Here is a 25,563-nt window from a genome sequence, read left to right as displayed (position 1 = left end):
ACCAGTACTTTGCCTGACAGCACTGTAGGAAAACTTGCTGGCTCTGGGAGGTCAAAACTGGCTAAACATACCCAACTGCAAGTGGCCCTGTGTCATACGAAAAGCATCATTGTGATAATTTTTGGAATAATAAATACTGTCAAACGCTTGTCCTATTTTAGAATGAAAATGATGCAACTCTCCTCCACTTAATAACTTCAATTTATTATAGAACCCCACCCCCAGTCATCACATAATCTGCTTTAATCCTCATAACAATCATATAAGGTTGCTCATCTTTCTGAAGTCTAAAACTTCTTTCTCCCCCCAACCCCATGTATGTGTGTGTACATGCGTGCACGTGTGTAACTGAGGACAGGAACCAGGCCACTGTGAGGTGATTCCTTGATGAAAAAGACAGTACTAATCTCAGAGCCCATAGTCCTCATTTGTAAACATTAATCAGTGTCCAGATCTGTGTCCCACAACTTTAGCTGTCTAGGTCGGGAAAGAATCAAACTGTCCACAACAAGGACATTTGTTCAACCATGGTCATAGCAGCTTTATTCATAATAGCCAGAACCTGGAAACAACCCAGTTGTCCATCAACGGAGGAATGGGTACAGAAATTGTGGTACTTTTACACAATGGAATACTACTCAGCAACTAAAAACAGGGAAATCATGAAATTTGCAGGGAAATGGTGAGCTCTAAAAAAGATTAACCTGAGTGAGGTATCCCAGGAGCAGAAAGACACACACAGTATACACTCACTTATAAGTGGGTACTAGACCTATAAGATAGGATAAACATACTAAAAATCTGTACACCTAATGAAGATAAGTAAGAAAGAGGACCCGGGGTAAGATGATCAATCCTCAGTTAGAAAGACAAATAGGATGGACATTGGAAGTAGGAGAAAACAAGAAACAGGACAGGATCTTACTGCAGAGGGCCTCTGAAAGACTCTACCTAGCAGTGTATCAAAGCAGATGCTGAGACTCATAACCAAACCTTCGGCAGAGTGCAGGGAATCATATGAAAGAAGGGGGGGTTAGTATCACCTGGAGAGGACAGGAGCTCCACAAGGACCAAATATATCAGGGCACAGGGGTCTTGTATGAGACTGTTTCTCCAACCAAGGACCATTTATGGATATAACCTAGAACCCCTGCTGGATGTAGCCCATGGTAGCTCACTATCCAAATGGGTTCCCTAGTAAGGGGAACAAGGACTATTTCTGACATGAACTCAATGGTGGGCTCTTTGACCACCTTTCCCCCCACCCCCGAGGGAGGAGCAGCCTTGCTAGGCCACGGAATAGGACATTGCAGCCAGTCCTGAATACCTGATAAGCCAGGGTCAGATGGAAGGGGAGGAGACCTCCACTATCAGTGGACTTGGAAAGGGGCAGGGAGGAGATGAGGGAGGGAGGGTGGGATTGGGAAGGAATGAGGTAGAGGGCTACTGCTGGGGTACAAAGTAAATAACCTGTGATTAATATAAAAGAATAAAAATTATAAACTACTACAAGAAAAAAAGAATCAAACTTTCTGGAAGTAATTCCAATTTTGAGAGGAGAAGGGATCTCACTCATCTTTCCTACATCATGTTTCTTCAGCACATGCTTAGAAAAGAGTAGCTCAGCACATGAAATAGTTAAAGTACAAAACAGAGGAGGAAACACTTCCCTGTCCACAGCTGGCTCAAAATTATCTCAAGACCCACTACCTTTAGCTCCCCATCTCCCATCTCTGATCCCATTTCCTTTTCTGAGGACCAGCCACCACTCCCTGGGAACTGAACAAAGGACAAGTGAGTGCTGAGCATGGCCAGCAGAGGGAGAGCAAACACCAGCCTCCTGTCTTCAGAAGGCGCATGCTTCACTCTACCCAGGCCCAGGACTGTGTCCTGTTTCGTGTGAAGGTAATGTTACTGTAAGAATAGAGCCAGATATTACTTATCGAACATCCACTGTATGGCAGTGCCATTGCTAGATTAGTCTCATCTAGGACCAATACTGAAAACCAATGGAATAAATACGTGTTTCACTCTGGGCTGTGAGCACCTGTAAAGTGGCACCAAACGTATGTGTGTGTGTGTGTGCATGTGCACTTGAGCCAGTGTGGTTTTAATGTGAGCAGCTTTGTGTGCATATGTCTTTATTTTTATTTATTTCTGAAGAGAGAGATGGCTGCTTCCAGAGAGTGTCAAAGAGGAGAATGACCCAGTATGATTTAGGAACTTTTTTGGAAAGGAGTTAAGAAAAAGCTGCCCTGACTGTAGGGAATCCTGACACCATTTGTTATCCTTAAGCCTCTGGTTTTACAAGTGGATAGAACAGGGTTCAGGCAAGTGTGGAACATTCAAGAGCATTGATCAGTGAAGAATGAATTTCAGACTCTTTAAATCTCTGTTATCTAACCTCTGTTGGAAGAGAAGGAAACATCCTGTGCTAGAGATGGTGCAACCAGTTTTGTAATCAGAGTAGGACTCCTGAATCACCATGGGGTGGAGGTGTGTCTCGGAGAGAGGACAATATATGCATTTGTTTTAGCAAGAGAGCAGAGCAGGGAAGCAGTCAAACACTGAAGCTTAGCCAAGAAGTGCCTTGCTGCCTGGAGAACGCTCAACAGTTTACATCCTAAAGGTTTTCTGAAGAGTTCTGGAAGGTCAACAAGATGTGCTCTTATTGACTTCTGCTCTATGAAGAAACCGAGTGGCAAAGAAGGGAAGCGATCTGGGCGACACACAGTTCATAAGTGTTTCAGAGTGTCACAGTCATAAATAAGCTAGCTGGATATATCTTGTGTCCTGTTGGTATAGAACATTGTAATAACAAAGAGATTAGATTTTTCAAATTGGGACAAAATAGTACTTCAAACTTAAGCTTTCAAATGTTGTAGCAAGTGTGGTGGGCAATCAAGTAATAAGATTTTGTGCTCAGGTTGGACTGACTGACAGTTCCGGTCTCAGTGTCACACCTGGGATTGGTCACTGCCCCTCGAGTGATCTTCACCTTGCAAGGGACAAGAGTTTTAAGTAAATGCTCTAAGCCTTGTGCTCTTTTGTGCTCTGATGGTGACCCACGCGTGTATATAGTTTCTCAGCAGGTCTAGGATGGAAACTCCATTTGCCAAAGGAGAAGGTTTTACTAAAACTATCAGCTCTTTCTCTTTCCGTCTCTTCTCCCTGCTCTTTCATTGTGCTCTCTTGCATCACTTTCTGTGTGCCTTCATGTGTTCTAAAAAGAAACTGCTAAGACTTTATCAAGTATGCAAGGGAAATACTCAGGCACGACAGGAGGCTACTGGAGTAAGCAGGCAGAGTCTTTATACATGAATTCTGGTCGGACCCTTGGGAAAGAGAAAGAGAAAAATAATATTGAGTTGGAAAAGGCTTGGGCTACAGTAAGATTTTTAAAATGTTTTATCTGGTCTGGTGAAGAGTTCCAAGCCAGTCATGGGGTTGAAGTATCCTATGTCACATGGAGAAGAATGCATTCTGTATTAGACCACTGGCCCATGAGTAGCAAGCTCACTGTGCTTGCTAAGAAATGACCCAAAGAGCAGAAATTTGGACAAGTACTCAGATAAGTGTCTGAACTGATCTCTGAGTCCGTTTCTGGATACTCCAAATGAAGGCAAGGCTTGATATGCAATTGCATGTGGCTGAATTAAGTTCATATCATTGACCCTGTGGTTGTAGATCTATAGATGATGAGTGTCTTAGTTACTTCTCTATTGCTATGAAAAGACACAATGACCAAGGCAGCTTATAAAAAACAAATAAACATGTATAGGAGTTTGCTTACAGTTTCAGAGCGTTAGTCCATGATCATCGTGGCAGAGAACACTGTGATATTTAGCTGAGAGGAGTAGCTGAGAACTTACATCTTGATTTATAGACAGGAGGCAGAGAAAGAGACTGGGTCAGGCATGGGCTTTATGAAACAAACTTCAAGGTTCACTCCCAGTGACACACCTCCTCCAACAAGGTCACACCTCTTAATCCTTCCCAAACAGTTCCACCAACTGGGAATTAAACATTCAAATATGTGAGCCTATATGGGCCTATATGAGCCATCCTCATTCGAATTATCACAGAGAGTAATCCTTACACAGTATATATGAATATAGTCTCCTTGAGTGATCCTGAATAATGTTTGTCCAGAGACCAGGGCCTTACCAGTGTCTTGGGTGGGGGAAAGCAAGATGGATTAGTGAAGAAGATGAAGCAGTGGACTTTGTAGTCTCTGCTCCACTGGGAGCAAGTGATGGGAATGGAATATAGCAACGGGGATCAGAACCCTGAAACCATGTGCTCTGCTTCAAGTTCTATCAGTGGCTGCCCTCTGACCTCGAAAAAGTCCCGTCGAGTTTCCTTGAATTAATAAAGAGTTTGTGGTCTCTGTCTTGAGTTACCAGGAGGACAAGTGAAAGGCCAGATGAAGCATTTCAAACACCAGACCAAACGTATTATATTATCACTCCTCTTCCGTTTCCCAAATCCTTGGAAATAACTCAGTGAGAACATTTTGAAGATCATCAAGCCTAAACTTATTACTCCAACTTAAACATTCAGGATTATTAAAATGTCCTTTGCTTTCCCCAGAGGAAGTCAAGCCTGAGAGATTGCAAATCCCAGAGGAATAAGCACTCAGTTAAATTCTTTTTAAATGCCATGGATAGAGGAGGCAGGTGGTCAGGAGTCTTGGGGAAGGATGCCTGGGTTGAGCTGCGTGTCCTTGCCAGTAGCCGCCTCCTGCCAGCCAACAGCAGTGCTGGGCAGGGACTAGTGTGCTCTGAGCAGCTGGGAGGCAGTCAGCTGGAACAGGGACAATGCATCAAGTGACTGTACCCATCATGCCTTTCAGGTTTCCATCTGATAAGGGAACAAGTAGCCTGGATTAGGTTTCAGAAAGTGAAGAAAATATAAAAACACTTCTCTTGTGTTTTGCAAAGACTGCCTTACTTCCCAGGCAACTAGTTTAAAAGGAAAATGTCCCATAGAATTCAAAGCTCCAACCTTATATAGCCTCTGTCCTGGGATTAATGGATTAGAAGTTCTTTACGCAGATTAAAAAAAAAAAATACTGATCAATGGAAAGGGAAGGTATTTCAGTTGGAAAGCAGTGAAGCCCTGGCTTTGGAAGTGTTCAGGCGTGAGTCTGATTCACTGTGCATAACTGAATGAAGCTGGGCATGGTGACATGCTCTTGAACCCTCTGTGGTGGGGCGGAGAGATAGACAGATCCCTGGAGCTTGATAACTAGGAAAACTATAGCTCCAAGCCATAGGAGCCATCTCCAAAACCAAGATGTATAGCATCTGAGGAATGACACCTGACGTTGACCTCTAGCCTCTGGCTTCTATACACATGTGTTGCATGTCCTTGTACCAACACACACACACACACACACACACACACACACACACACGCCATTTCTGATTAGAGAACTGAAGGGATTTAAACACTAGGTTGCTGGGTTGAGCCAATGAATTCCCCCAAACCCAAATAAATTTGAACATTACAGAGAAATTTAGTATTTATATATCTTATGCAGCTAAAACCATTTGAATTAAGAAATAACATGGCTTATGCCATAAAATAAAAATTGAAAAGTAAAATTTGAAAATTGCTAATTTTGTGTTTAACTGTAGTACAGATCTAACTGGGAGGTTCACATGCCCTACCCCTCCCATGGAACCTTACTGTGAGAAGAACATGCAGCTAGTTAGTGTCACATGTAAACCCATGATATTCAAAGTGTAAAGTTTTATAATAATGCCTAAATAAACGAGTCCTAAATAAACATGAAAATAAAGCGTGGATAATTTTATGACATATATATTGTACTTTCTCACCTTATATCATATGTTTGTTGATAAATTCTTTGCCTACTAAACCCTGTTTCATACTCTTATTCTGGGGAAAGAACAATGGCACAGTAACTGACCAATGTACTAGCAACCAGGGTGAACCTTCTATGTTAAATGAAAAGCTAATAGTTTTTAGAAGTACATGTCTGCCCCCTCCCCCTCAGCCTATCAGTGGAGGCAGAGAGAAACATGGGCATGACCTCTTTTCATAGGCAGCCTAGAAGGGTTTAAGCAGAGGGTTTAAGCACCTGTCTTTGTGCTGCCGGGGACCAGAGTTCTTTGCATGTGCTTTTTATTTTCTTAGCTCTGCAGCTTCCAGCTTTTGTTGTCTGACTTTTGTAGAGATGTGTATTAGCTTATATAATTCACAACCATTTGTTTCTTATACAGGCTGAGTAGTATTATCTTGTGTGAAGTAGTGCTGCATTGCCAATAGCCAAGGTGTTTGTTTGCACTAGGAGGTTCTCAGCAAGCAGGTAAAGTTAGGCCTAGTCCTGTGGCCTGGTTAGAGTTACAAATGGTGAAAATTCAGTTCAATTTAAGGGAAAGGTTTCTGGAGCCTTGTGTCAGAGAGCTGGCCAAACAGTTAATCCATATAGCCCACATAATCAACAGTAAAAATACCTTAGACTATATGAGTGGGCATTAGCTTCTAATAGAGGTGAATGGCTTAAAGAAAAAAAAAACATATTGAACACACAGTCCTAAATTTCAGGCTTAGTATAAAGTGCTAAAGCCATGGATTTTCATTGGCTAGGGATTCACTTGTCTTTGGAGAGTCTAGGACTAATGAAACAGTCATAAACTAGATCCTGATCTGTTTACATAATGGCTGAGTCAGGAGAATTTTCTCCAGATTTTGAGACTGTCAATGACACATTTTAAGCAGATACTCAATGGGCTGCCCATTCACATCTAGGTTCATTATCTTTCTCATCACTGTGACAACACACTTGGAAGAAATAATACAAAGGGAGGAAGGAAAGTCTTCTTTGGAACTGGCTTCAGTTTGTCACAGAGAGAGGAGGCTAGAGCATGTAACTGCTGTTGGTGTCCCTTGGCTGACCAATAACCAGAGACACAGCTGGAAGCAGATCTACTCTTTAATCCCTGAAGTTGGTCTTTACTGGCCTGCACCAGCCAGCTAGGTCTCAACTTCCACAGACTCCTGAAACATATTGAACACATGGACAACACACTGTGCCACAAGCAGAGGACCGAATGATTAAACACATTAGCCTGTCAGCGATGTTCTGAGAAGTCAAACAACAATAATAATGTCCTTTCTTGGAATCCCCAGAATAAGTAGTCAGAGGAATGATTTTTGACTGACATCAGAGGCTGACATGGAATCAGTTAGGTAACCTGCTATCATTTGCATATGTATAAGAAGAAACAATGTCTGTCCCACACCGTTGCTGGCTTCCTTCCAATATCTGAGTCATTCCACCCAGAGTCTGATCCAGTGATCTGGATCCTGCCCTCACGTAAAGAAAGTTATAAGACCTTGCTTCAGCAGATCTCTCCGAGATACACCTCCCTCTGAGGGTGCTGCAGTAACAGAATCTGTTGCTGGGACACATTATTAAAAGGCAAGGCAGAGACATGTCACATCTCAAAATGAGCTCCCAAAACAATGAAGAAGTCAAAGGAACTCCAGCACTGCTCTCAAAGAACAATGAAGTTCTCACATGCTACCATAGAGTTTTCACAAATCCTTTTCAGCTGCCTTTCAGCATTTTACTCCTTTCTCAGTCCTGTCTCCCTCACCATAACCTGTAAGAACATTCACTTCTTAACTCCTGTCTGGAAACCTTAGCTCTTCAGGGGATGGATAGCTCACCTCAGCTTTTCTGCTTATCTCCACAGAAGCTGAAAAATATAAGGATAATACCATATTTTATACCTGAACTATCCTCTAAATTAAGATTATGAGTTAATGGCTTGGTCACCAGAGGGGGATCAGCTGAGGAGAGGGTAAGAGTTGGAACCTTGAAGAAGTAAAGCCTAGTGAAGAGGAGTTAGGTCAGTCAGGCTTGCTGTCAAAGGGAGCCTTGAGATGTTGGTGCCCTCCCCACTGCTTGCCTTCCTGCTGCCTCAGGTAAGCAGAACTCTTCTGAGATGCGCTGTCTGCATGCATACGTGATTCACCAAAGATATAAACACAGGTAACCTTGAACTTCTGCCTCCAAGGCCATGGGGCAAAGTCAGGCTTTCTTCCTTGAAGGTTCATCACAGAAACAGAAACCTGACTGAGACAGGGGTAGAACTAGAGGGACACATTCTCAGTGAGTGTAAGCCACAGTTAGCTGTGTAAAGAATGGGGTGGGAGAAGACAACAATGTTAGCCCTAGCTACACATTTTGATGAGAACTGATAGACTAAGATCAGAAAGAAGAGGAGAACCTCCCCTATCAGTGGACTTGTGGAGTGGCATGCATACAGAAAGGGGAGGGAGGGTGGGATCGGCAGGGGAGGAGGGAGGGGCTTATGGGGGGATACAAAATGAATAAAGTGTAATTAATAAAAAAAAAAAGGGAAAAAAATGTAGCTTATCAAGAAGGAATTTTCTTATGATAGGACTTAACAAAGTCCCGGGTTGAGTTCATCATCCCCAAACTTCTGTGAGTGCTGGCTGAAAACTGAGATTATTTATGAAGGGTCTTGACACAAGGTCAGCAGGTAGGAACTACAGGTCTTTCCTCCTCTTTCCAACCCATACTTCATGCTAGAGTTGATGGACATATAGTCTCACTTTAAAATCTTTTAAAAATCTTTTCAAAAATTTAGTTAAAAAAACACAGCAAATATTCAGTATAATTACTCTACAACCTAATATTCACATTGCACCATGTCTCTGTTTTGAGCTGCCTCTCCATCTATCCTCTTACAAGTTTAGCCATCAATTCAGCTGGTTTTGCAATACATTCCCAAAACAGTTGCTGACATTGGTACCTTTCTTTCCAGGCAAGTCTCTGTGCACACTGTTTTATTTTTAAATGATCCCTATGAAGGACATTGCAAAATAACCTTTTACATGTGATACGAATGTTGGTAGGTCTCTGTCCCTGACAAAAATTTAGGTCAGTCTCTCCTGAACTTGAAAGCACCATTTCTCAATGTCTATGTGACAGAACTCTGTGCTGTAGCTACACTGAAGAGAAACATTTTTGTGGAAAAAAAAAAAAAATGCTTGAAAGACTCTGTGTTAAATAAAGTTTTGAAGCTTTTTTTGTAACTGAGGCCTTTACTTATTTTTTTTTTAGGGTACTACGCATATAAGCAGAGGTAACACCTTTAACTTACTTGGCCCTAAAACCCTATTTTCTTATAAGTAGTTGTAGTAGAATGACTTTCTCACTGAGCCAGTACATCTATCCGTAAGCCCCATCCTCTTCTTTTTCTTCCTCTTAGCTCACACATTGCATAATTGCCAGTTTTCAGTCCTGTGCATGATTATCAGGAAAGTATCTCAATGACAAAGAAAATGACTCAAGTAATTTCTGCCCCTGATTGTCATGTTTCTCTCAACTGACCTTGGCTCTGAAACACATCCCTTGTTAATAGTGAAGTCACAAGTTTAGAAATGTGGAGGGCAGCTTTGATATTAAGGACAGAAAAATAGACCACACATTGTTTGATAGCTCACATCTTCCACGTGAAATTTCATTTAACCTTCAGGTCTGCCTGCGAGTGCACTTGGTCATCCAAGTTTCGTTTTCTGCACCAGCGGTCAGGGTAGAAACCACAGGTGAAGTATTCTGGGAAATGTGTGAATTATCATTAGAGAAGCAGACTAATAGGATCTGAGATGACCTTAATGATGCCACTAACTTTGAGTCCCATGCTCCAGGAGGGACTTTGCATTAATCATTGACCTAGCTGCTCTCTAATTTCTCCTATGAAGGAATTTGCTTTCAGTTCCTCCTTACCAGTTTGTCATGATACTTCAAATACATCCTGTACCCTCAAAATACACCAAATCTGTTCTAAACACCAGCTTTTATTTAGCATGTAAGAAATGTCTTTATCATGTAAAGTGAAGGAGAAAATAGGTAGAGAGTTTGGAAGTCTCATGTGCAAAACCACAATAGTTGTTGAGCAAGTGTTATCTGACTCTCTGGACAAGATCCCATGTTGTGATCAACCCAATAGAGCCAAAGCAAGACCCAGGCACACTGCTTCTACAGGTCTCCATCCAAAACCCAAAGAAGTGAAGGAAGCTTCAAGCTAACTAGTGGCTTCCCGTACATAGTCTTACTGTCTTTGGTCTGCATCCATTTCCTTGTTTATTTTTAAACCTGGTAAAACTCCACACATTCCCTCATTTGTTTGAGGCTCTGAGTGGACTTGCCTCGACCTGTTGCACCTCAGTCATCCTGAAAGTCTATCCTGTAACAGTCAAGTGCATGATACCATACTAGAGGTGTAATGGAATAGCCTAAGAGAGAATAGTCTACGCGGACTTTACCGCTAAACTCTACAGCTTCAGTCTCACTGGTAGACACTAAAAGAAACGAGTCCAAAGCAAGAGCTGAGATTATTTCAAACATGTCAGGAAGTGATGGGGTTTGAAAAGATGGGAGCCTGCTCATAGATGTAGTGTATAGATTAGTAAACATTATGGATATTTTAAAATCCAACGCTTCACTCTTCCTTTGTAAAAACTACTGCTATGCTCTTCCCAATATACCTTTCTCAAATGGTTTTCTTTGGAGCTTATTGGTTCAGGCACTAGTAGTCCTAATTAAGTGTGCCTGGTAGATGTGCGCGCAAACTAGTCTTTCTCAAGTTCATTCATATGCACATGGATGATAGGTTGAGTTTGAGGATCAACATGCAGACATTTTTATCAGAAAGAGCAATCTCGCATGCCGAGGAAGGTATTTAGGTACACTAGCACAAGATAATGCAGTAAGTGCTGAGATGCAGATTCTGAGTGAGAAACTGCATGGTTACCACTGTGTGAAGAACACCGGGAGAGCCCTGCATAGTTAAGAACACCAGCACATCTAAGATGCTTAGATGTTGACTCTAAGCATCTTGGCGACAGGATGATACAGGCAGAATAAACTTTCCTCTATCTCCATCGATTACACTGATGGGACTTTGTGCAATTTCTTGAACATGTGTGTTTTGAATTCTGTAAAAGTGGGGAGGAGGGATTCCTATAATATAGGTTTCTTTGATAGTTACGTTTTGTGTGTGTGCATGTGCATGCTAGCTCAACTCCTTTCCAGGGTGCTTAAGCATGGGGTGAGTTATTGGTGGCTGCCCTCTGAAACAGTGAACACGTTTAGTTGAAGTCGCGACAGGGAACTTAATGTTACTGAATGCACAACGGGAAGACTTTCTCCTGAATCATGAAGAATCTGCTATAAAACAGGGTTATCTTTAAAGCAAGCTAATAATTAGGCATTTCCTCCTTTTTTTTTCTTCTTGACTTTTCTGTACAGTGGTATCTTCTGCTAGATGAGAGCCACGACATTGAAAAGAGCCAGATTTGGCATTAACACACTGAGCTGCTGGGTGGCTCTTTTTCTTCTTTTTTCTTCCAGCTGCAGTTATTAAAAAGCCACTTAAAACTTGAGATCTATGTGCACACTACAAAAATAGTAAGATACTCAAACAAACTTTAAAGAGATATGTACAGAAGAAAGAGGCGCTTTTCTTAGTTATTTTTTTATTAAGGTGGGAAGAGAATCTAGTAAGCCAGACTGTGAAAAGTACCTAAAAACTGCTAGCTTCATCTAAGCTTTGACTTTGTAGAATTTTTTTTCTAGGTGACCTGATTTCAAAGCGCTCCATTTCCCCAGTGTGGCTTCTCTGTCAAACCATCCGACATCAACCTTGATATTTCCATATACATTTCTATGGGAACAAAGGCTCTCTACAAACGTCCCCTGAGTGAGGCTCGGATGGAACAAGACTGAAAGCCCATCAGATCCTTTTCTCCCCGTCTCAACTTTTTGAGGAATGAGATCATATCTTTTGTGGTGTTGTTCTTGACTGGGTCTAATCAGGTTACCCGGAATGACCTGGAATTCACTACGTACCCTGGATTGGCCTCAAACTTGCAATCCTCCTGCCTCCACTTTTAGTATGCTGGAATTACAGGTGCCACACACTGACACAGGAGCTTATCTTTTAGCACAATGCCTTGCCCATCATAACCTTCTCATTATTGAGGTATGCATTGGCTAAGGAGAGATTTAGCAAACAGATCTCTACCTGTATGATGGCCAAAGCATGGTAGGAGCATATTTCTTGTTGACATTCTAAAATGAGCATCAGCTGATGCCTCTGTTCCATGCACTGATTCCAAAACCCAAGCTCTGTTCATGTGGTGCTCTCTGAATCTTTGTTCGGGGCTTCTGGGTTCACCTCCAGTCAGCTGGTTAGAAGAAAGAGCCTGAAAGTTCAAGTGTGACATTAGCATCTTCCTTCACAGTCCACTGGCTCAAATTCAGTCACCTGAACAACAACTCCTGCCAGGGGGCTGGAAATGCAACTTAACTACAAGGCCAAAAAAAAAAAGGTAATTGGGCTTAGTTGTATCTATAGAACTTATGATCCGGAGAAGGTCATTTGAAAGGTGTCTAGCCTTTGCAGAGGAAATGATGGTAGATTTAAAGAAAGTGGTAAATATCATTGTATGATGATGTGGAACCTTGCCTTTTCATCTGAAAAATTAATAGTTGGATTAAATGATCCTTTAAGTTTCTTTCACTGCTGGATAGAGACACTCAGTTATGTTCACTGTACCATACTGACAAGGCCAAAGAGATATACTGTATTTGAGGGAAAATGCCCACACACAAACACACACACACACACACACAGAGAGAGAGAGAGAGAGAGAGAGACAGACAGACAGACAGAGGCAGAGACAGAAAGACCCAGAGAGGCTGAAAGAGACACAGAAAGAGGCAGAGAAAGAGAGAAAGATGTGTTCTCTGATAATTAACTTTGAAAATCCAGCTTCCAAAGCATCTCATTCCCCTTGCAATTTGATCAAAGATTAATGCACTTTATCGCGAGTCACATTTTTTGCTGATGGGGAGGTGCCAGTCTCTACACACTGCAGAGCCAGTATTTGCTTCACCCTTGAGGTTCATCTCCAGTGCCAAGAGACCTGGGCCATGAACTCAAGCTACTAGAACTCTAAAATCTCTCTCTCTCTCTCTCTCTCTCTCTCTCTCTCTCTCTCTCTCTCTGTGCATGTGTGTGTGTGTGTGTGTGTATCTGTGTGTCTATGTGTATCTCTGTGTTATGTAGTGTGTGTATCTGTGTATCTCTCTGTGTATATGCATGTTTGTGTATCTGTATGTATATGTGTGTGTTTACATGTATGTAATGCACGTGTATCTCTATGTATGTGTATGTATATGTGTCTGTATATATATATATATAGAGAGAGAGAGAGTAGAGAGAGAGAGGCACAGGGAGGGAGGAGAAAGAAAGAGAAATGGAGGGAAGGCAGCTTGAAGAAAAGACAAGAGGGAGGAAGGGAGAACAATACACATAGTTTGGAGTTGATGCCTTCCAAGATCCCTATAACTATAATGTCTCAGAGATAAGCGTGTCAGTCTACATATCAATATGCAAGAACTTCATGCACAGCCAGGCCCATCTTTTATTCACTTCTTTACTAATGATCAAGCTGTAAATCAAAATAATAAGACTGTATTAGATGAAACCCCAAGTAGGTAGAGTCTTAAGTGCCAAACTTTAGATTCAAATCTTAACTATACTCTGGGAAAATAAACTGAGGTAAATGTGCTCATCCTGCTGCCCAATAATATCAAAAATTCTTGTAATTAATGGAAAAAATCTAGTTGTGTTTAATCCAGTGAAAGACTGGTTTTCTTCTTATAGTAATAGTAATGACAACAATGAAAATAATATTTATTGATGCCAACTGTGTGTTCTTGATAGATAGCATTTAGTTGAATTAAAAAAAATCAGCTTTAGTGGGGAGGCATTTTTGTCATATTTTAAAGACAGAAAATCTAAGGCTCAAGGTCATTCAATTGGGAAAAAAAAACAGATCTAAAACTGACTACGGCATCTCTGTCTCTAGAGCCATCTCTAGAACCAGGATGTTGGCTCCTGGAAGCCTTTGCATTATGGTTGAGGGCGATATTTAAGATTTGCCTCTCCTTCAAAATTCCTGTGGGCTGCGATCTTTCTAATGCACAACCACATGAACAGCCTGTATCATTAACACTGTGACTTTTACTGATGACATACTTTGTTAATAGGTGTTCTGCAAAGATTAGTTTATTGAGAGAGATCTTGCCCCAGCTAGTTGCTATAATAACCCCAAAGCTCAGTGGAATAAGCTATGAAGTCTTATTAGTTCACATTATGGTCCAATATGGTTCATATTAGTGGTAGCCTGGGCAGAGTACTGAAGCTAGAGGGATCCTGTCCTAACCTTCTTGGCCTTCTCTATAGGCTCTGGAGTTCTGCAGTGGATCCACTAAATTCAGTCAAACAACAAAGGAGAAACCTGTGAATAAGGCCCATTCATGTTTAAACTTGGGCTGGAAGGGTGTGAGGAGATGATGGGTCAGTCAATAGAGTGCCTGCCCTGCAAGCACAAGGGTCTGTATTTGGATATCAAGCACCTACATCAGCTCCAAGGGTAATGGCATGCATATGCAACCTCAGTGTTGGAGGGATGAGAAACACAGCTCCTCAGAGGTCTCTGGCCAGCTAGTATAGCCAACTATCAGCTCCAGGTTCAGTGTAAGGCCCTGTCTCAAAACATAAGGCGGAGAGCAATGAAGGAGGACATTCAGCATTGACCTCTGGTCTCCATATGCCATTCCGAGTTCACTCCTAGATTCCTCAGGGTACCCAGGCAGCATTTCACAGTGGTGCTAGAAGGAATGGCACTTAACTGCTTAACTGAGAGTGTGGGGTAGCAGGATCTCGGCCCAGTGGTGAGTGCTGGGGAGAAACAGTGGGTGGTTTTCAATGAAACAGCTCTTCTTTATTCAGGATAATAAGGCCAACAGAAACCTTGAGGAAGTGGGTAGAGTTTTCTGAGTGAATGTGTTATCATCGGCTGGGGCTGAGGTGTTGGGAACGCTTCATTTGCACGGAGGGAAAGTTCAGGCTAGCTGGACATGTCCTTCTAAGGAAATAGGAAGTTTTTTGTTTGTTTGTTTATTGTGGAGATTTTTTAAATTTTTTATTAATTACACTTTATTCACGTTGTATCCCCCCATAAGCCTCTCTCTCCTCCCCTCCCGAACCCACCCTCCATCTCCCTTCTTCATGCATGCCCCTCCCCAAGTCCACTGATAGGGAGATCCTCCTCTCCTTCTCTGGAAATAGGAAGTTTTAATCTGAAACCTGGCCACCAGGTGCGACTACCTCAAGGGTGCCTGAGTGGGTGACAGGGTAATGTGCACTGGAACATGCAGGCCCAGAACAGGAAGGGAAGGATCCTTTCTCCTGCCAGTCTCTAGATGAGATTTTCAGGGTTTGGACATGAGTTGGCCTCATTCTTGCTCCAGGCCAGTTTGCTTATCCCATGGCTCATTTGCTCCACATCCACATGCATGTGCACATCCATGCCCTCATGTACACACATACACTACACACAAAAAAAATAAAATAATAGAAAGTAGACTACATGTGAACCATCCCTTCCACTTTCTATTGGTGAAAACTGGTCACATGTCCTATCCCAAAGATGGGAACATTGATAAGCAAAATGCACATGATTTCCTAGAATCACTTTCCTTATTTATTAAATGGAAATGACAGAGAAGTTGTGACAATAGTAGACAGGAAGCACTTGATAGTAATTCGTTGTTTCTGAATCTCAGTTTGGCACAAATAGCTGAAAACCATTACTCCTCTGTATCACACTGAAAGGATTAATCAAAAAGAGCCTTGAGAAGAAGGGTGAGAAGAATGAAAGAAGGAAAATAAGACAAAGAGGAGAGAGGCACAGGCAACCAAGAGTCTTGGTGGCACCCACTGCTTCTGCCTTGTCTCTCCTGATGCCTCATCTGAGGGAGGGCTGCAGGGTGACAAAGACTTGCTACTCAGAATTCCCACAATGAGTCACAAAGGAAGGTGGAGAGAGAAATCAAGTTGGTGCCCGTGTCTTCTGCGGCTAATTAAATAAGACACCGAGTTGGGAACATGTGCCAGGCCTACAGAAGACAGTCACACTATTAATTTTTTTTGTTTTGTTTTACAAGAGCAGGAACACAGAGAACACCATTAATCCTCACCCTTCCCAGACGCAGCTCTAACCAACTTTCCCACATGAATCACTTTCTTTGAAGGCAGACCCAGCCCACTGGAAACTAGGCACTTGCTTCCATTGCTCTAGCTCTTGGTTTCGTCTTTCACCACACTTTCTCTTCCCAGCCTAAGGATCTGCTTTGGTTCCCTGCAAGGACCTGCCTTTCCTTCCATCGTGGGTATGTGTATGCCATTCCCTGAACCTGTGAAGTTATACATTGTCTCCTTTCATTCTCGATTTTCTCTTTGAGGTCTAGCACAAACATCATTAATTCCATGGAACATTCCTAACTTGCATGAATGCTCATTCTGTGTCTTCATGATAGCTTGTTCTCACCTCTCTCAGAGCACAGGGAGTTAGTGCTTCTACTGTTATGTGATGGAGTTCATCCTGACCTGCAGTGTGCCTTCCTATGTTTCAGTTTTGTACCAGGCAGTTACACATTCAACATTTATCAAAGGATAATTATCATGTCACAATTTTTTAAAATGTATATGAATGTTTTACCTGATTGTATGTCTGTGCATCACATGTTTCATGTCTGGTGCTTGTGCATGTTAGAAAAGGGCATTTGATTTCCTGGAAATGGAGGTACACATGTTTGTAAGAGGTCACGTGCCTGCTAAGAATCAAACCTGCCTTCTTCAGCAGAGCAGCAAGTGCTCTTAAAACTGCTGAGTCATCTCTTTAGCTCATTATTTATACAGCTTTTAAATATTTTGCTTTATTTAATATTCATGGTAATTCAATGATCTAAGAACTATAATAACAACATATGCACTGTATGCTATATTTTAGACATAAAATGTGTTTAAATGTACTATTTGTAAAACTTTTGTATATGTTGTTTTCATGTACATATGTAATTATATTTATATATAATTATCACTATAATTAAAATGTGGAAACCCTGAATATTTGGTAGTTGCTTATTTGAAGTTGTGAAACTTAAGTTTCAAAGTGGCATCTGTTTACTTCCAAGGCTCAGCTCTCAAATCTAACTAATAGGAGTCAGGTAAATCTCAAGAACATTGCATTCAAGGTTCCACAAAGACAGATACCACATGGGCCAGCTATGATGAGAACAGCTGTGACCCCAGCCCTGATGAAACTGAGGAAGAAGTACCAGCCTTTTAACTAGCCTTTTAACCACAGCCTGGGCTATGTAGTGAAATAACATCAATAAAATAAAGAACATACAATGGTTAGTAATTGGTTAATATCATCTGTAATATAATCAATACAGCAAGAGGACTCAATACAACAAATGAGGACTTCAAGGGGATGCAGTTTTGAGAAAAGACATTTTTCTCCCTGGGTTTTAGCCCTATATTTCCCAATATTTCCTCCACTGGACTCACCCAAGGTCAGATTAGTGAATTCTAGGTAAGTGTTTGTTATTCTGTATGGTTCATGAAGCAGATGAAGGCTCGTTGAGAATTCTGGAAACTAAACTCATGAAGGTGAACATCCTTGGTGAGACTAGGGAACCCATTTGTCTTACCAGAATCTACTGTGCTGTCAGCCAAATAGTACCTCTCAAATTCCTGTTGCAGAAATCTATACCTCAGTACTTAAGCATGGGACTATATTTGGGAACAGGGCCTTTATATGGCTAATTAAAGTAAAAAAAAAAAAATTAGAATGGCCCTTTCTTTTTTCGTGTGAGTTTTCCCTTATTTTTATTTTTGTTTCTTTCCATTTTTATTTTAATTTTTATTAATTACACTTTATTCACTTTGTATCCCCCATGGTCCCCTCCCTTCTCCCCTCCCAATCCCACCCTCCCTTCACCTTCTCCACACATGCCCCTCCCCAAGTCCACTGATAGGGAAGGTCCTCCTCTGCTTCCTTCTGATCCTAGTCTATCAGGTCTCGTCAGGAGTAGATAGGAAAAACAGAAGCACAGGCAGGTTGAGAGGGGAAATAGTGTAAGGACAAAGGGAGAAAAGAGCCACCTATAAAACAAGGAGAAAAGCTCAGAAGAGACAAATCTCCTAATATGCCAACCCAGACTTCATGCAGAAGACACTGGAATATTGACTGACACACTGAAAACGTTGTTGAAGCCATGTTGTATGAGCAACTGTGGTATCTACTACCCTCTTTCCACCTGTGGTGTTTCCATGAGATGGGTTGTGTCTCTCCACCAAAAGTCACTGTTTCTCTGAAGTGACTTCTCATATGACCCTTTCGTTCTGCTCTCCAGTGGCCAGGGAGTTATTGACCAGACATCTGTGAATGGACTGACTTCAAAGGTTCTGTGAACTTTAATAGAGAAATTAAAATCATGTGTCTATAATCACCAATGTATAATTCAAACTGACAGTTTCCTTCAGTTTCCAAGCCTGACCCCACAGGGGCATAGACTTAGACAGTACCTGTGGCCATCTTGGTGGACCCTTCCGTATCACAGCGCAGAAGCACAGTCATTCAAAGTGTCCCTTATGCTCATTACCACTGTTGATTTGCAGTGGTCATTAGACTCACTGTCTGGGTCTTGGTAGGGTGGGTGTTAAGGGCATCTATAATTACATTACAAACTTTTTATTTATATGTTTTCTTTGCAGGATTTTAATATTGTTTTTTTTTTAAATTATAATTCTAAGCACTCTGTCAAACCCATTATCTCATTATGGATGGCATTTTAAAGAACAACACCCACAGAGTGACGGTTTCTTCCTAGGGCTCATGGGCTTATGATTGGCCCACTCTCACTGTATCCTCTGTACCTTTGTAAATCAGTCCATAATGAGGAGTATTTAAGCATCCTGTCTGTGTCCTCCTCAGACACTAACTGATTCTATTTTTACTTCGTATTCAAGGTCACTATATCAAAATCAGCCTTTTTTTTTTTAAATCTGTAAAAGGAAAACAGTGCCAAATTCACTAATACCAAAACACTGGAAATATGATTGGTCAAAGCAAAACAATACATGGGAGTATTTATTAACATACTGAAAATATTGTAGAAGCTAAGCTACATGCTAGAGTATCTTCTGTTCCTTTCTTCTTTCTGTTCTCCTTGACCAGTCAAGTGGCAGGAACACTTCAGATTGTGATGACCTCAAGATAGGAGCCATCTAAGAAGGGAATGGGATACTGGTGTTACAGTCAGGACTTCATGGATGAGGTCACACTGTTCCTTCATCATTTTTGTATTAATTAAGTCTAGATTAAATAAGTTTCTTTGTTTGATTTGAGACAGGGTCTTGCTGTATATCCCTGTCTTATCTGGAACATACCAAGCTGGCTTTGAACTCACAAAGATCCTCTCAAGTGCTTGGGACTGAAGGTGTGGCCACCCTACATGGCTTCAAAGAGAAGTTTCCATTTACAAGTTCAGAATATTTCTAAAACACAGGTAGCTATAAATACCCTTTTCAAGAAAAGCCCAAGCATTGCCTACCTTCTTGGTATTTTTCCATCATTTTAATTGCAGCACTGCCTAAAGATGCTCAGAAAACGAATACATATACCCTTATGCATGCACACTTGCAAGTTAAATATAGGACAGGATATGGTGTTAAGATGATAAATGGAGCATATGCTAAAATTCTCTATTCTAAACACATGGATTAAAATTACTCATAACAAGGATAGAAAATGAGAACTACTTTACATAGACCAGACATGATAAAGAATTCTACCGAGCTTTGCAGCAGATGGTATATGGATAATTGATGGAGCTGGAGTTCTAAGCATGTCCAGGAGGCTGATGCTTTAGTTGGGAATGGCTTTGGATGCTGAAACTCAGGCTCAGGACTGGATACTGGAGCAGGAGGATGCTCCAGGGAGCCTTCCACAGCCAAGGTGATTTCTTAAATACCATTTGTAGCAAGAACAAACTGTGTAACCCCTTCCAGACTCACCACTACAATGTCTATTTGTAAAGGCCTTCTGACCTTTATATGTCCTTTACTCGAGAGTAGTAAGTGGAGGTACTGAGAGAGAGACTAACCCTCTGAATGGCTGGTGATACTCATTAAAACAGGAAGTAGCTTTGACCAGAACGCTAGCTATAGACCATTGCAATGAGTCATGCAGTGCACCCTACATGACTAATCATTAGCAACAGGTAATATATTGTAGCTCTCAGGCAGACAGACATAACTAAAAAGTATAAAGAATAGCATAGGAGGCATTTGCGTTGTTTTGTTTTGTCTGGTTTGGCTTTTTGAGACAGGGTCTCTATATATAACCCTGGCTGTCCTGGACCCCACTATGTGGACCATGCTGGCCTTGAACTCATAGAGCTCTATCTTCCATTCCTTCCTGAGTGCTGGGATTAAAGGTGTGTGTCCTCAAACCAAGAATCATTAAATTTTTCAGATTGTCAGTCTTCACATGAGTTGGAAAACTCAAACACAGTTTAAATTTATTCTTGAAGAGCAGAGGGATATGATTGGCAGACATTGCCTTCAAACAGGAAGAGTCAAGAGGAAAGCATTTATGTAGGGAATTGTTGCTGTAAAGGAAAAGCTGTCATTCTGTGTGCAGCATCCGAATGCACAGAACCAACAGAGGAAGTGTAGCTAGAAGACTTGAAAATTTTGCCAAGAATGCAAATTAAAATGACAAAGGTTTAGTATGCTAGAAGTCCTTAGTAACTATGTGTGTGTGAAAGAGAAAGAGTATGTGTGTGAGTGTGGTGCCTGAGTGTGTGTGTTAGAGGAGTGGAATAAGAACACAAAATAAGTGTAAATAAGCAGTTCAAAAACAGAAGAAACTGACCATCTCTTTTGCAGCAACATGGCTGCCCTCCAGCCTCTGGTGAAGCCCAAGATGGTCAAAAAGAGGACCACTTAGTTCATCAGGCACCAGTCAGACCATTACGTCAAAATTAATCAAAACTAGTGGAAACCCAGATGTATCGATCACAGAGTTCGGAGAAGATTCAAGGGCCAGATCCTGGTTCCCAACATTGGTTACCGGAGCAACAAGAAAACCAAGCCCATGCTGCCTAGTGGCTCCCGGAAGTTTCTGGTCGACAACGTCAAGACGCTGAAGGGCAACAAATCTTGCAATGCTGAGATTGCTCACAATGATTCCTCCAAGTACAGAAAAGCCATCGTAGAAAGAGCAGCACAGCTGGCCATCGGAGTCAGCAATCCCAACGCCAGGATGCGCAGCGAAGAGAATGAGTAGATGGCTTGGGTTTGCGTTTTATTTGTGTTTAAAATAAAACTACAACAACTGAAAAAAAAAAAAAAAAAACAGAAGGAATTGTAGATTTAGAAAGAAAATGGGTTTGCAGATTTGAAGAGATTATCAGATGCCAGCAAGAGGAATGTAAACAGCTGACACCTAGACAAATTGTGGAAAATTTCTGACTATCAAAGGAAAAGAAGTGCAAAAACACTTTAAACAAAACCTTTTTTTTTTCCTTCAAAGTTTGCTTACTTGCTGGGGAGATGGCTCAGTGGGTAGACTTGAGTTAGAATCCTCAGAACTTACAGAAAAGCCGGGTGAGAGAGCTTGCTTCTGCAATGGCAGTGCTCTTATGGTGATGAGGAAGTTGAAGACAGAAGAACCTCTGGAAAGTAGAGGCTAGCTATCCTGCTCTAGACAGCAGTGCCAAACCAAAGAGAGACCCTGATCTCCAAGATGGATGCATGGACCAACAGCTAAAGTTGTCCTCTGACTTCCATATATGCTACAGCAAATGTGCACACACATTCACACATGAACATGCATACAGATGAACACACATCACACATACATGTGCTCATATATCATAAACACACGCACATACATCACGCATAAATAAAATAAACGTAGTTTGTCTACAAAGTAGTAAGCATAAATCTTTTCATATATTACGTTAGATGTAAGAAGAAAATACAGCATTCCTATAAAAAATTTAAACCCAGAAAAGCTGTTGTTCAATCTAAACAGGTACATATCAGCAATTTGGACAACCAAGAAAATTATTAGAACAGGTATTTAGAAAAACTAGCCCCAAAGAAATCTAAGAGAAAGATATACCATAAAAGAAGAAAAGAGAAGATAATTAAATACCTATCAGTAATGACAGTGCTGTTAGTTTATTAAAATATCTAACACATCTAAAGACACTCAGCAAGGCAGCTGAAGATAGACCAAAGGAAGAGAGAAATTAGAATGTGCTTAAGTTTGTCTAATTTTGGAAGAAGCTATGAACAGATATTGCCCTAAATATTTACCTTAAAATAAACAAATGAACACAATGCACTTGTAAAAAGTGTACACAAAAGACTTTGCCAAACTCTGCTGAGTGACTTAACCAAGCACCTGGGAGGCATCTACCTGCCCCAGTCCGTTCCTCCAAACTGCAAAATGCACCCTGTCCCAACACACCGCATCAAAGCATTTTCATTACTTTCTGCATATGCCCTCCGTAATTTCTCATTTCTCCACATCTCTCCCTGTGACTCCAGTGTTCCATTTACACTTTTTCAGCCACTTTTGTATTAATTATAGTTGGATTCAGTTTGCACTCAGATTTCTCTCCTTTGCTTCAATATTTGGAATCTTGCTGCCTTTAACAAATACCTGGCCCTGTTTCTCACTGCCATACTAAAAATACATAGCTACAAATTAAGTGGGATAATAGGAGTAAAAATATGCTCTCTGAGCCTGAGCTGACCCACTTCAGAGGGTGTAGCCGAGAGCTGAAGGAAGAAAATAAAGTGTCACAGGCAGTTTTCAGGTGGTGGCAATGTGACTGCTCTCAGCTGCTGTTTGGAGTAACAACTATGAGACACGTGAGAAAAACACTGAAAGAAGAGCAAGTGGGAGAAAGCCTGAGGTGAGGCTCAGGAGATAGCTGGGGGCTTGTGTATCACTTGACTATCTGGTATATATAGCCATCCTTATTTCTTCCTGGAACTCTGCAATCATTCTGATGATTCATAATTTGTGTTCATGCGTATCAAGCTCCCTTCCTGAATATAACTTTAAAGAAGGTAAAGACGGTCTTACCATGATAGTTCTCATGTGCTCCACACATAGCCAGCTATTGCTAAGTTTGGTAAGTGCTGTCTAGATAACCATCCATGCGGGTGGTTTTATGTTAGGTTTCTTCCACAAGCTTGAAGTGTTTGACATATTTGAGATGTAGCAGATGTCCTTCTGTAATTCTTTGAAGAAACTTTGGGTAGTATGGCAAGAAGGCTGTAGCTGTAAACGAGTTCATAACACCAGGCCAAGCTGCAGAGAGAATGCTCTCTTCCCATCACACCCTCGGCCCCCAGCACCAATGTCCATAACCTTAATGGACAGAGATCTCAGACTGAAGAACCCGAACAAAGTGGCTCCTGAGCCTTGAACACCACAAACTTCATGAACCACAGGCCTATCTCAGATAGGAGTCCACATCCTACTTACTATTCCATTTGTGCTGCCAGACACAAGGATTCACCTGTAAAGTTCTTAAGATTCTCATCAGAACACAGTTAGATGACACGGAATGGAAGGAACAGAATTTTTACCGGATTCCCTTTTCCCCTTGATAAAACAAAGTGGGATGAACTAACATTGAAGTCAATGGGATTTTTATGTTCTTGGAAGAATGAAGCATGAGGATCTGTAAGTTGCTACTTTCTCTAGCACTGAATGACTAGAATCACTAGACAGAGGCCTGGGAATTAGCTCCCTTCCCCAGCAGAGAAGATGCCAATGGTTTCTTTGAAAACTGAAGTCTTTTTCTATCTTACCCCAGAAATTAGGTGTTGTGACTGGTTTGGTTTTGCATTTTTTATATAAAGTAGCAGACACACATAGACACACATAGACACAGCTTGTGTGTATGCATTTTGTATATAAGGCATACATACACACACACACACACACACACACACACACACACACACACACACATATATATATATATATATATATATATATATACACATACACATATATATCTTAACATACACACACAATCTGTTGTAGGCTCAAACCCAGGCCTTGTACATAGTAGGCAAGTACTTTACCACTGAACTATACCTCTCAACCTAGTTTTGTTATTTTGAAAATTAACAAACAAAAAATGTCCCTAGATGATTGTTTCTTCCCCATAAGTTAAAACTGTCAGTTGAAAAAGAAAAGAATATATGTTGGTGGGTTTTTTTATCGTCTTTTTTTTTTTTTCTAAATCCTAGAATAAAAAATAAGTTGATTGACAAGTGCCCCAATTCATCTTTTGAAAAACTGGGTGTCTATACATGTCATGAAGCTTTTTCTGATTTATCCAAGAAGATTTTAACCTTTCCCTCTTTGAACCCACTCTAATACCAACAGGCATTTTTATCCTGTCTCCTCAGTCAATAAAGGCCTTTTCCAGAGTGGCTTAGAACACCTCTCTGTAACTTCAGCTAACCCTTTCATAGATTTTTGCTGATTAAATGAGTTTGAGTAGGGTGTGAAATATCACCAAGTCCAAGTATTTCTGTTCTGCCAAAATGGTGAAAAGAATAAAATTGGGACTTATAAGCAATGTTTAATCTTAATTAATCTTAACGAATACTGTGCATCTGCTGCCAATAGTTCAGTTTTACTTTCATGAAATTTCTTTTTACAAAGTGGTTATTGTACCATTGATACAAATATTGCTGTCAAATGGGTTATCACTGGCTACAATTGAATCAATAATGAAATTATTACTTAGTCGATAAGATTTTCTTAATGAATAGACAAAATCACTGAAAACATTTTGCCCTTTTAGGGAATAAAAACAACAGAATAATTTAGATAACTGAGGTCGTTGAGTGTTTTCTAACTAACCTGTAGTCTATTATGGGTGAGTGCTGGTAGGAATAGTTGGCTCTGGTATCTGAAATAAACTGGAAAAAAAAAAAAAAAGATCTCTGGGTTAAAAAAAATAGTCTTGATTTCAGTTTTATCCCATTCATCCTCAAAAAAAAAAAAAATACATAAAGTCATCAGTAGAACAAAGGAACGTACACATGGTTGTTTTTGTGTTGCTAGGAAACAGATCTCACTGCCTTTGAATTACTTGTAAGTAGGAGAAAGATTAATTTCTACAGAGCCCTCACTGGTACCTAAGACAGTGAAATAGAAGTGGCTCGCGAGTTCAAGAGAAGAGAGGAAGGTGGCAGAAAACTTAAGTATAAGCTTAAGAAGCCCAGGATGAAAAACCCAAGGTGCTAACGTACAAAGGGCAAGCAGCCACATCTACGTAAACTACTACACATAATTAGAAAGTGAGAAAAATAACTTATGTTGATGGAGTTCTTAACAAGAAATCCAAGCAAACTGAAAGACAACTCTAGACAATTATAAAGCAGCATTCAAAAGAGACTCAGTTGAAGGATGTCAAAAAACAAAATAATCTTTCTTGAAACATAATAATAACTAGGGTGCAGGAGAAATGATATCCTGATGAGTTGCTTGTAGTCTATAAATAGGCCCACTTATGCTCATGCA

General features: G+C 40.9%; 1 pseudogene; it reads left to right on the top strand.

Moving 5' to 3' along the window:
• The first annotated feature begins 20,886 nt into the window (after positions 1–20,886).
• On the top strand, positions 20,887–21,282 carry LOC129689119 (60S ribosomal protein L32-like; annotated as a pseudogene).
• Positions 21,283–25,563: the final 4,281 nt, after the last annotated feature.

This window comes from Psammomys obesus, unplaced genomic scaffold, assembly GCF_907164565.1.
Source record: "Psammomys obesus unplaced genomic scaffold, mPsaObe1.curated_primary_1811, whole genome shotgun sequence".
NCBI lineage: Eukaryota > Metazoa > Chordata > Mammalia > Rodentia > Muridae > Psammomys > Psammomys obesus.
This window is presented reverse-complemented; position numbering and strand designations above follow the sequence as displayed.